We start from the raw sequence: 9,997 nt of genomic DNA, 5'->3' as shown, positions 1-9,997 counted from the left end.
AGACCATGTCAATATTTCGATGTGTCACGGTTGCACGACATCGCTGGTTTGGGCCTTCATAGTCCGTACCACGAGCGAGGGTTTGCTTGCAGTTGCCAAGAACTACAGTTTTCTCTCGGTAACAGTCTCGCTCGCCCCAAGCTCGATGGGTTGCAAACATGGTGAAAACTAGAGAAAAGACCATGGTTTGGAGGATTAGTTTTATACCCATCTCGGATTAGTATGGTGGTGATATAGGAACAAAGAGTGTTCCTATATATGTGCTAGCCCTGGAAATGATGAATGTTGATGCTACTCAGAGACGTCTATTTGTAATGCAATGCAACGAGTTGAGTCTCGCTGCAAATTAAAGTGAAAGAATCCTCCAACTGACAGTACCGCATCAAAAGTCCAAGCCATAGAACACAAAATAAATGTGTAGAAATATTTAAGAAGTTAGCAATTAATTTTACATTACAATCTGAAGCAAGGAAATAATGAATGTCAAGAAATCTTGGAACCGAGAGGTAGGCAACATGGATATGGGTCATTTAACGTTGATGCCTTAGCGGCCAAAATAGTAGGTTCAGTTACAAAATTTGAGACATTATATTACTCTTGAAAATTGCACCATGAGGCTCCTAAACCTGTACGGTGCTGTCACCTAAACCATAAAAACAACGATTAAGTCCACTTTTGGTCCCTGAACTCTCATGTCGGTCTAATTTTTACCCCCAAGTACAAAACCGTCTGATCTGGGCACCGGAACTTTGAAACCCGTTCAGTTGAAGCCCCTTGGCGCATTTGAGACGGTATGCGCTGAGATGTTCCCGGTTTTGAGTGGCCACGCTGGCATCGATGGACATGTAGGATCAAGGCGCGGGTCAAAACATGAGCCGGGGCGCTCAGCTCTGTCTCTCCCTCTCAGTTCCTCTCCCCCGAACCCTAGACGCCGCCGCCACCTCCATCGCCGCCGCCGCCTCCATCGCCGTGGCCGCTACCGCATCCTCTCCTTCGGTGCCTCCACGTCCGTAGTCTCCCCTCCGCCTGGGAGTCCTCCGCCGCCGCCTTCGCAGTCGTATGGGCTTGGAGGATTGAAACGAACACGGTTAGGTACGATTGAATCCTTCTGCATTTCTGGATGTAGGGATGAAAGTACTCTTAGGTTAGTTACCTCGGATCCGTAGTCCTAAAACTCTACTATCTATTGTAGGAATGGACCCTTTGGAATTTGTTTGTGTTCGATTTCACTTTGGTAGCGAGTTTTTCAATGATGGGAAGAAGCTTCATTATCTAGGTGGAAATGAGGAGATGTCATTCATCGAGCATGACAAAATATCTTTGCCTGAAGTAATTGGACATCTTAAAGACCATTACAATGCTTCAGAGCCTGTTCTTCTCCATTGGTTGTTCCCTAGCAAGGATTTACTGAATGGGCTCAGAGTTTTGGTAGACGACAAGGCTTGTTTGGACATGTCTGAATGTGTTACTGATGGAGGGGTTGCAGATGTATTTGTTGAGCTTATTGAAGTGAAAGCTGATGGCATGGAGACTGAGGAGGAAGAGGATGGGGAGGACCAGTGTAGTGATTGGGAGGAAGATGCTCAAATGGAGAGTGAAAGAGCAGACAGTGAAAGCACTAGGATGGAAACACCTCATGAAGACAATGTGGTGGTTGAGGATTTGGCTATAATGAACATGTCATCACCAAAACAAGTGAAGGACTTAGCAGGTGCTACTAAGTATTTGCATTGGGTTAGAGAGAAAGAGGCTCCTATACAGAAGTTAGTTATGCAAGAAGAAGTGTCTGTTCATGTAGAGGCTCCTGTACAGAAGGAACACAGTTCAGATATGGATGATTCCAGTGACCAGGATTACTTGCCTGGTGATGATGAGAGCAGTGGAGAGGATGAGGAGGTAATCCAGATTAGAGCTGAGCTAAAGGAGTTAAAGAAGAAATTAAATGATGGAGTCATGTTGGTGGTTGATGAGGAAAGGCATAAAGTCAATGTGGAATGTGGTAATGAAGAGGATGGCTGTGATTCCCATGCTATGGATATTGATGAAGAGGATGATTCATATGATGAAACATCTAATGAAGAGTTGGTTAGGAAGGAGAAGAAATTCCCCAAGTTTGATGCCAATGCTCCAGTGCCAGTATTCACTGTTCGGATGGCTTTTAGTGATAAGTCAACATTCAAGGAGGCTGTCATCAAGTATGGGCTTGTAGAAAGGAAGGTGATTAAGTTTGTGAAGAATGAGAGCACAAGGTGTAGAGCAGTTTGTTCATGGCCAAAGTGCCCTTGGGTTTTGTATCTGTCAAAGACATCAAGGGCAAGTAGTTGCCTTATAGCCACATGTAAAGATGTGCACACATGCCCACCAAGGAGAGACAACTCTTTAGCGACATCAAGGAGAATAGCAAATAAATATGAGAAGTTGATATTGGCTAACCCACAGTGGTTAGTTGAGAGTATGAGAGAAACAATTTTGGAGGACATGTTTGCAGATGTCAGTATTTCAAAGATTAAGAGAGCCAAGTCAATTGTGATGCAAAGGATGTAGGATGCAACTAAGGGGGAGTATGCTCTGGTGTTTGACTACCAGCTTGAACTGCTGAGAAGCAATCCTAGGAGTACAATAGTAGTGAAGCTTGACACTGAAGAACTTGAACCCATGTTCATGAGGTTTTATGTCTACTTTGATGCATGCAAGAAGGGGTTCCTTGCTGGTTGCAGGAAGGTTATTGGACTGGATGGTTGTTTTTTAAGGGATTAACCAATGGAGAACTGCTTTGTGCACTAGGTAGAGATGCCAACAATCAAATGTACCCAATAGCTTAGGCAGTTGTAGAGAGGGAGACCAAGGAGTCCTAGGACTTTTTCTTATCTTTGCTGAGCACTGACCTGTAGTTTGGTGATGGTGATGGCTGGGTATTCATTTTTGACCAACAGAAGGGGCTCATCAATGTTTTAAACAAGTGGGCACCTAAGGTGGAGCATAGGATGTGTGCCAGGCATATCTATGCTAACTGGAGGAAGAAGTTCACTAACAAGAAGTATCAGAAGCTTTTTTGGAGATGTGCAAAGTCTTCATCAATGAATCTATTCAACTACAACATGAACAAGCTAAGGGCAGAGACACCACATGGGGCTGATGCTATTTTGAGAACTGATCCTGAGCATTGGAGTAGAGCATGGTTCAAAATTGGGTCATTCTGTGATTATGTGGACAATAACATGTGTGAGCGCTTCAACCACTGGATTCTGAAAGCAAGGTTCCTTCCAATCATAAGTATGCTTGAAGGTATAAGGCTCCAAGTTATGGTAAGAATCCATGAGAACAGGAACAAGGCAAAAAGGTGGATAAGTCTCATCTGTCCAAACACCTACAAGAAGCTGATGACATATGTCACAGCTAGTGGATTCTGCCATGCTATCAGTAATGGCAACAATTGCTATGAAGTAACCTACTGGGATCACCGATTCACTGTGAATTTGGATGAGAGAACTTGCTCCTGTAGGTTCTGGCAGTTGTCAGGTTTGCCCTGCCCTCATGCTATTTCCTACATCTACTATGCATCTAGGCCTTTAAAAGAATTCATAGCAAAGTGTTATTCTGTAGACGAGTACAACAAGACATGCACACTGCCTGCAACCAGTGGAAGGCAAGGCCTTCTGGCCAGTATCAAATAGAGAAAAGCCATTACCCCCCAGGTATGTAAGGATGCCTGTAAGACCAAAGAAGGAGAGGAAAAGGCAAGATGGGGAGAAGAAGAAGCCACCTCAAGGTAAGCTATCCAAGAAAGGAACGGCTATAAGGTGCAGAGTATGTAAAGGGATTGGACACAATAGGACAACTTGTAGCAGGAAGATAGGTTCTAGTAATGCAAGTGGTGGTGCTTCATAGTTTGGTAATGCAAGTGGTCGTGCTTCACAGTCTGGTAATGCAAGTGGTGGTGCTTCACAGTCTATTAGAGGAGGTGATGGTGCTTCACAGTCTGGTAAAGGAGGCTCATCAAAAAGGAAGGCATGCCCTTCATCTACTGCTGCTAGTAGCAAAAGACACTGCAATGTAAGTTTAACTGCTTATTCCATGTGGTCATCCTTAATAGTAATATACTTTCTTTGTCTTAGTTATATACTTCCTTTGTCTTGCAGGATGGGCAAAAAGCTATGAAGTCATCAGCAAGAGTGAAGACAACGCTGAAGGACGGGGCTCGGGCTAAGGTCACCCTAGAGGCCACTATACCAGGGATGTCTAGAAATCACAGTAAAGCAAGCCTCCAAGTTTCAGGTGCTTCTACCTCCAAGGTTGCTGTGTCAGCTGTAGGACCAGCCAAGCAGATTTATCTAGAGGAAGGAAGACCAAGTACATCTGATCACAAGAGAGCCACTCCTTCTACCTTACTGCTGACAGGCCCAAATCCTTAAGCCCATGTTTGTGTCTGTGTCTTATCTATGCTATCTGGAACTATTGTAATGAACTTGGATCTGTCTTATCTAGGCTAGGTGGAACAATTGTAATGAACTTAGATCTGTCTTATCTATGCTATCTGGAACTATTGTAATGAACTACTGTAATGAACTATTCTACCTTACTTCATGTGTGTCAAAGCTCACTGGTTACTGAAGTTGAGCTGCACGAAAGCCATTGTATGATTTAGTTGGCTATGGAGTTTTAGCAGAAAATGGATCAATACTGAAATGAAAGAAGTGTGTGCTCTAAATAAAGAGCAGGAGAAAGCACTAAGATTAAGGCTGCAGCTTGCTGGTGCTTACAACATGGTCAATTTGACAACAGAATGCAACAACACACACTGAACTATATATTTTGAAGTTTCTTGGTTACTCAGGTCTAGACTCAGAAGTCTAAATACAACAACACACATTGAACTACAAGAATTGCAAAGAAACATTGGCAACTGCTGCAATCATATCTGGGACTGTTGTATTGAACTTTAGTCATCTCTTTGTGCAGACGCCATAAAAATTTTGACAAAGCTCACTAGTTACACATATAAAAGGATTCATGCAACCACATTTCACTAAAACATTAGGGCATGAGCATTAACCTGATACTCATACATGGTCCTGAGCATTATGCTCATGCATTAAGCTGATACACAACCCATAATACAACCTAAATAGGATTTCAGTACCAACATGGATCCTACTAACTACAACTACACCAAGGCTAACACCACATTGACATACATGATCCAAGGCATCCAGAAAGCAGCCACTAATCCTACACAAACAAATAGAGCATCAAACAAGAACTTCCTCTCCTTCTCCAATGTCCCTATCCTCACCTCTAACTCAACCCTAGATTCAGCTCCTAACTACAATTCAGCTTGCATAATGGCCACATCTCTCCTGGCTGCAACAAACATGGCCCCTCTGTCTTCATTATACCTGACAGCGCCTTCCAGCTCAAGCTACAGTCTTTGATTCTCCCTTGTTGTGCCTTCCAGCTAAAGCTGCAGTCTTTGATTCTCCCTTGTTGCACCTTCCAAGAGTCTTGCAGTCTCCATTCTTGCATCTTCCAAACTCTGTTTAGCTACTCCAGTTGCACGCTTCTAGTACTTCACTGCATCTCGCAAATCAAGCTGAAGTTGCTTCTTGAAGCTACTGTTTGATGGATCCACCCAATTATAAAAGTCGCAACCACCATCCTATGAAACAAACCAATAATCAACAAATCAGAGACACACTCAATCACTGATGCATCTATAGACTATGAATCACGAAGAGAACAACTTACACGAGCCCGTGCACACTTCAGATACTGCAATCCTGGGTTCAAATCACTCCAAGATATGAACCTAGCAGCTTTTGCACCGCATTTGCATAGCACAGCTGGGGTATACTCCAGTGGTCCTTCACGATAGGGGATGGGTGAGGACGAATCGCCATGGCGACGCCATCGTGACTCTTGGGTCCCCAAACTTTGGCTGGATCCGCTTGAGGTCGCCATATACGACTGTGAAGGCGGCGGCAGAGGACTCCCAGGCGGAGGGGAGACTGCGGACGTGGAGGCATCGGAGGAGAGGATGCGGCTACGACGATGGAGGCGGCGGCGGCGCCTAGGGTTCGAGGGAGAGGAACTGAGAGGGCGAGACAGAGCTGAGTGCCCCGGCTCGTGTTTTGACCCGCGCCTTGATCCTACGTGTCCGTCGACGCCAGCGTGGCCACTCAAAACCGGGAACATCTCAGCGCATACCGCCTCAAACGCGTCGAGGGGCTTCAACTGAACGGGTTTTAAAGTTCCGGTGCCCAGATCAGACGGTTTTATACTTGGGGGTAAAAATTAGACCGACATGAGAGTTCAGGGGCCAAAAGTGTACTTAATCCTAAAAACAATTTACTTGTTCTAGGCCCCTATCAACGGGGTATGATCAATAAAAACTAAAAAAACATTGTTAAGGAATCTTGTTATACTTGTTAACAAGAAATCACATTATTATTGACCAAGTGCACCATAATTTACTTGTTAAGAAATCTTGTTTTACCTATGTTGGTACTGGCTGCCAACAATATTTTTTTGGTGCCACATCCACACAGTTTTTGTGCATAATCCGTACCCTCACAAAAAAAATCTATATAATTATTGTCTAGTATCCAATCTAAATTGTCAAATTTCTCTATCTTTTCCAAATGATATTGAAAATTAGATATTCGTTGTTGGTGTTCACTATGCACACATTTAACTATATAGTTTATTAGCAATTCATTATTCATTTAAATTGAAAATTTTCACTACTAAAAAAATACAAAAATATACCAGCACAATAACACGAGCTGCTAATGCCGAAAAGCTAAAGGAAAGGTCTGACTATGTATAAAATATTATATAGGATAATATGTTATTTAGTGATGTCCGTACTATTTGTGGGCATTGCTTGCCTCCATTGGCGTTGAAAAGATTACACTTTGAAAACCTTGCAGTGCTGAATAAAGACGATAAGGAAATCTTTTTTTTATTGTACTAAAATTTTGTTCTTATGGCCCCAAAAGATGCTAGTATTCTCAAAGTAGATAGTACCTCAAAGGTAGTAAAACATTTTATCTCATTTTAAACTTAGGAACTTTTCATCTTTGGAACTTCGGACATGTTTGGTAGAGCTCTTTCTGTTTCATATTCTCTGACTAAAAATGTTTCCTCTATGATTCTTTAAGGTAAATTCTACGCATACGGTGACTCATATGTGAAGTGAATCAGCGAAGCTACTTTTCCAGCTCCTAGCCTCCTAATTCATTTCAAAGAATTACTTTGCATAATCAGCATAGAATCACTTAATAGAAAAAAAATATTTGATAGAGCTTCTCCTGGATTCATCTTAAAAGTTGTTCTAGGAGCTCTGCCAAACAGACCCTTATAATATACTTATTTTCTAGAACACAATAATTTTCACTAATGCAATAATACAAAAGATACCATGGAAGGATCAAAACCCATGCTTTTCCTCTCTATAGTGAAGTGGCAGTGCTCCAACCTCCAATTCACGCTAAGTCATTGGACGGGAAAAAAATATACGACAAAACCACGGCAACTTCGGTGAAAAAAAACTAAATTTAAAATTATATTTGAACTCTAAGAATTTTGAAACTTGGCACATATATATAGTGTATACATATACGAAATCACATACAAGAGTCGGTATGCAAAATCATATCTGAAAAAATACAAAAATGGAAAAAAAATCATATATATGTGTAGTCAAGGACAAAAATTCAAAAAAGGAAGTGTCTAGTTATTTGTCCACATATTTTATGTAGCTGTTAGATTTTTTATATATGCGACCCAGTAGGTAGTTGTAGCACAAATTCTAAAGCAGAACCAAATATATAGAAATCTGATAGATTTAGTAGAAAAATCTATCAACAGATAAATAGCAAAAGTTATTAAAAAAATTTATCCTATAGCGCAAATACAAGCGAAATTGAGTACGGTTCCTTCGATGGTTCGATGCAGAGTTTCTTTGGTGACGCCATGACAGCCGGGGAGGTTAGAGTAAAACTGGTGACTGGTTGGCCTCTTGGTCAGCTACTGCTGTTATCCTACAACGACTTTCACATGCTGCTCCCCTTTGAACGAAAAAAAGAAAAAAACATGCCGCTCCCCTTTGAATGAAAAAAAGAAAAAACATGCTGCTCTGACTGAATCAGACTCAGAAAGTTCAGAGGCGAGGCGAGACAAATGGCATCGCTTTTTTTACCATTCTGATCACAGTCACTACCACAGGACCTTCTAGCCGACGTGTCCATGAAGTGCGACATCAACGAACAAATCACCATCAAAACCAGGAAAAAAATTGGGTGGAAACCATATCCACTGTGTCTCCATGCATACATGCTATAAATAGTTGCCATGTGTCCAATTTCACAGATCGGACGGCACGCATAGAAGAGTTCATCGCAGACTCCGTATGCTTCGATCGTGGCCTCCACGCCGCTGCTTTTCCACCACCGCAATGCGCAATTCGATTCGTGAGAATGGACACGTGACAATTATTCATGGTATTAATACAGGGAGACATGACGGTGGATACAGTTTTCACCTAATTCAAAAAAGGAAGTGTCTAGTTATTTGTCCACAATTATTCAAAAACCAATGAGAATCGAAGAGATGGTGAAATCGAACCGTACCTGGTGTCGAGAGTCACAGTTGCTGCAGGCGACAGTGCCACCCATCGTCCATCATGCGTCGAGGCCATGGCGGCACCCGCCCCCTCGGCCACTGAGTCCTGACGCGACAGTGGTGCACGCCCCCTAGCCCGCCCGCACGATGAGGTCGCAGCGGCGACGCTAACCCGTGTCGAGGCCTGTGCATCGAGGTGGGACTGCAACTCCTCCGATACGGATCCGAAGGCCCGAGGGGTTGGTAGGAGATGAAGATTGGGGCCTTCCTTTTTTGTTGCGGGTTCTAGACGTGATTGCCGGGAGGCACGACTGCTGGGCCGGGCAGCCGGGGGCGAAGTGAGTGGAAGGTCCAAGGGGGAGGGCGCGGCGGCGGCGTGGGCGAGCGCGGAGAGAGGAGAGGCACGCGTGCGATGGGCAGGGAGCGTGATTGGTGCCTGGATCTCGCGAGCGTGTGTGACACCGGGTGTGTCCGGGACCGGGTCCACCCTATGCGCGGGAAGCGAGCAAATCAACGGGCGCGCGCGAGCAAAGCCATCGTGGATCGCAGGTTCGGCAGACCGACGTAGCGATCATTTGTCACACGAAGATGGTGTCCACGTTTTACTCTTTAGTTGTGAGAGATGAGAGATTAAAAGCCAGAGTGGCTAGCCAAGCCAATCCAGCCCCCTGACGTTCAAAATCGATGGTGCTAGGGATCTACGTGGACCAGGCAAATATGCTGACACGGTCTGGAATGGAGGCTATATGGTTCCTCCTACGTGGCCGGTCCTCATGCTCGTAAGTATACCTTATCTTTAATTTTTTGACAATGTACTATTATTATTTGTAAACATTATTCATTAATTAACTTGCCAAAATACGAACACGCTATCGAGAACCCAACTGAGATCACATTTATTTCTCCATTTCACGAATCTTCGATTGGTTCCTCGCCTTGTTCAACCCTTATGGGTGGCCCTTGGCTGTGGCGGCGACAGTGGTTGTGCATGGACGATCAAAGCTGAGAAAAAAAATCAGTAGATGATTTAGCTTGAGATATTATTGCTTTTCTTACTTGAAAATCACTAAGAAAATTAGTGACAGAATAGTAATATGATCTTTTCCCCTTACAAATTAAGATGCATATCATTAGGCGCTTACTTCCACATGAGCTTCCAGCTGGAAGCGGCTTGCCGCACTCGCGTGCAAGGTGAAGAAGCTTTTCAACGCTTATCTTTTGCTCGTCCTTAGCAGTAATTATGCTACAGATGCAGACCATGTCAATTTTTCGATGTTTCACGGTGGCACGCCATGTCTCTTTTGGGTCTTCATAGGCCGTACCACGAGCGAGGGTTTGCCTGCAATTGAAGAGAAGTGCAAGTTTCTCTTTGTAA

At 43.6% G+C, this 9,997-nt stretch overlaps 1 pseudogene; it reads right to left on the bottom strand.

Annotated features, from left to right (window-relative positions):
* Positions 1-5,026: 5,026 nt before the first annotated feature.
* On the bottom strand, positions 5,027-5,958 carry LOC136496239 (uncharacterized; annotated as a pseudogene).
* Positions 5,959-9,997: the final 4,039 nt, after the last annotated feature.

The sequence above is a fragment of the Miscanthus floridulus genome, chromosome 12, assembly GCF_019320115.1.
Source record: "Miscanthus floridulus cultivar M001 chromosome 12, ASM1932011v1, whole genome shotgun sequence".
In the NCBI taxonomy this organism is placed as follows: Eukaryota; Viridiplantae; Streptophyta; class Magnoliopsida; order Poales; family Poaceae; genus Miscanthus; species Miscanthus floridulus.
The sequence above is the reverse complement of the archived record's forward strand: the minus strand, read 5'-3'. Positions and strand labels throughout refer to the sequence as shown.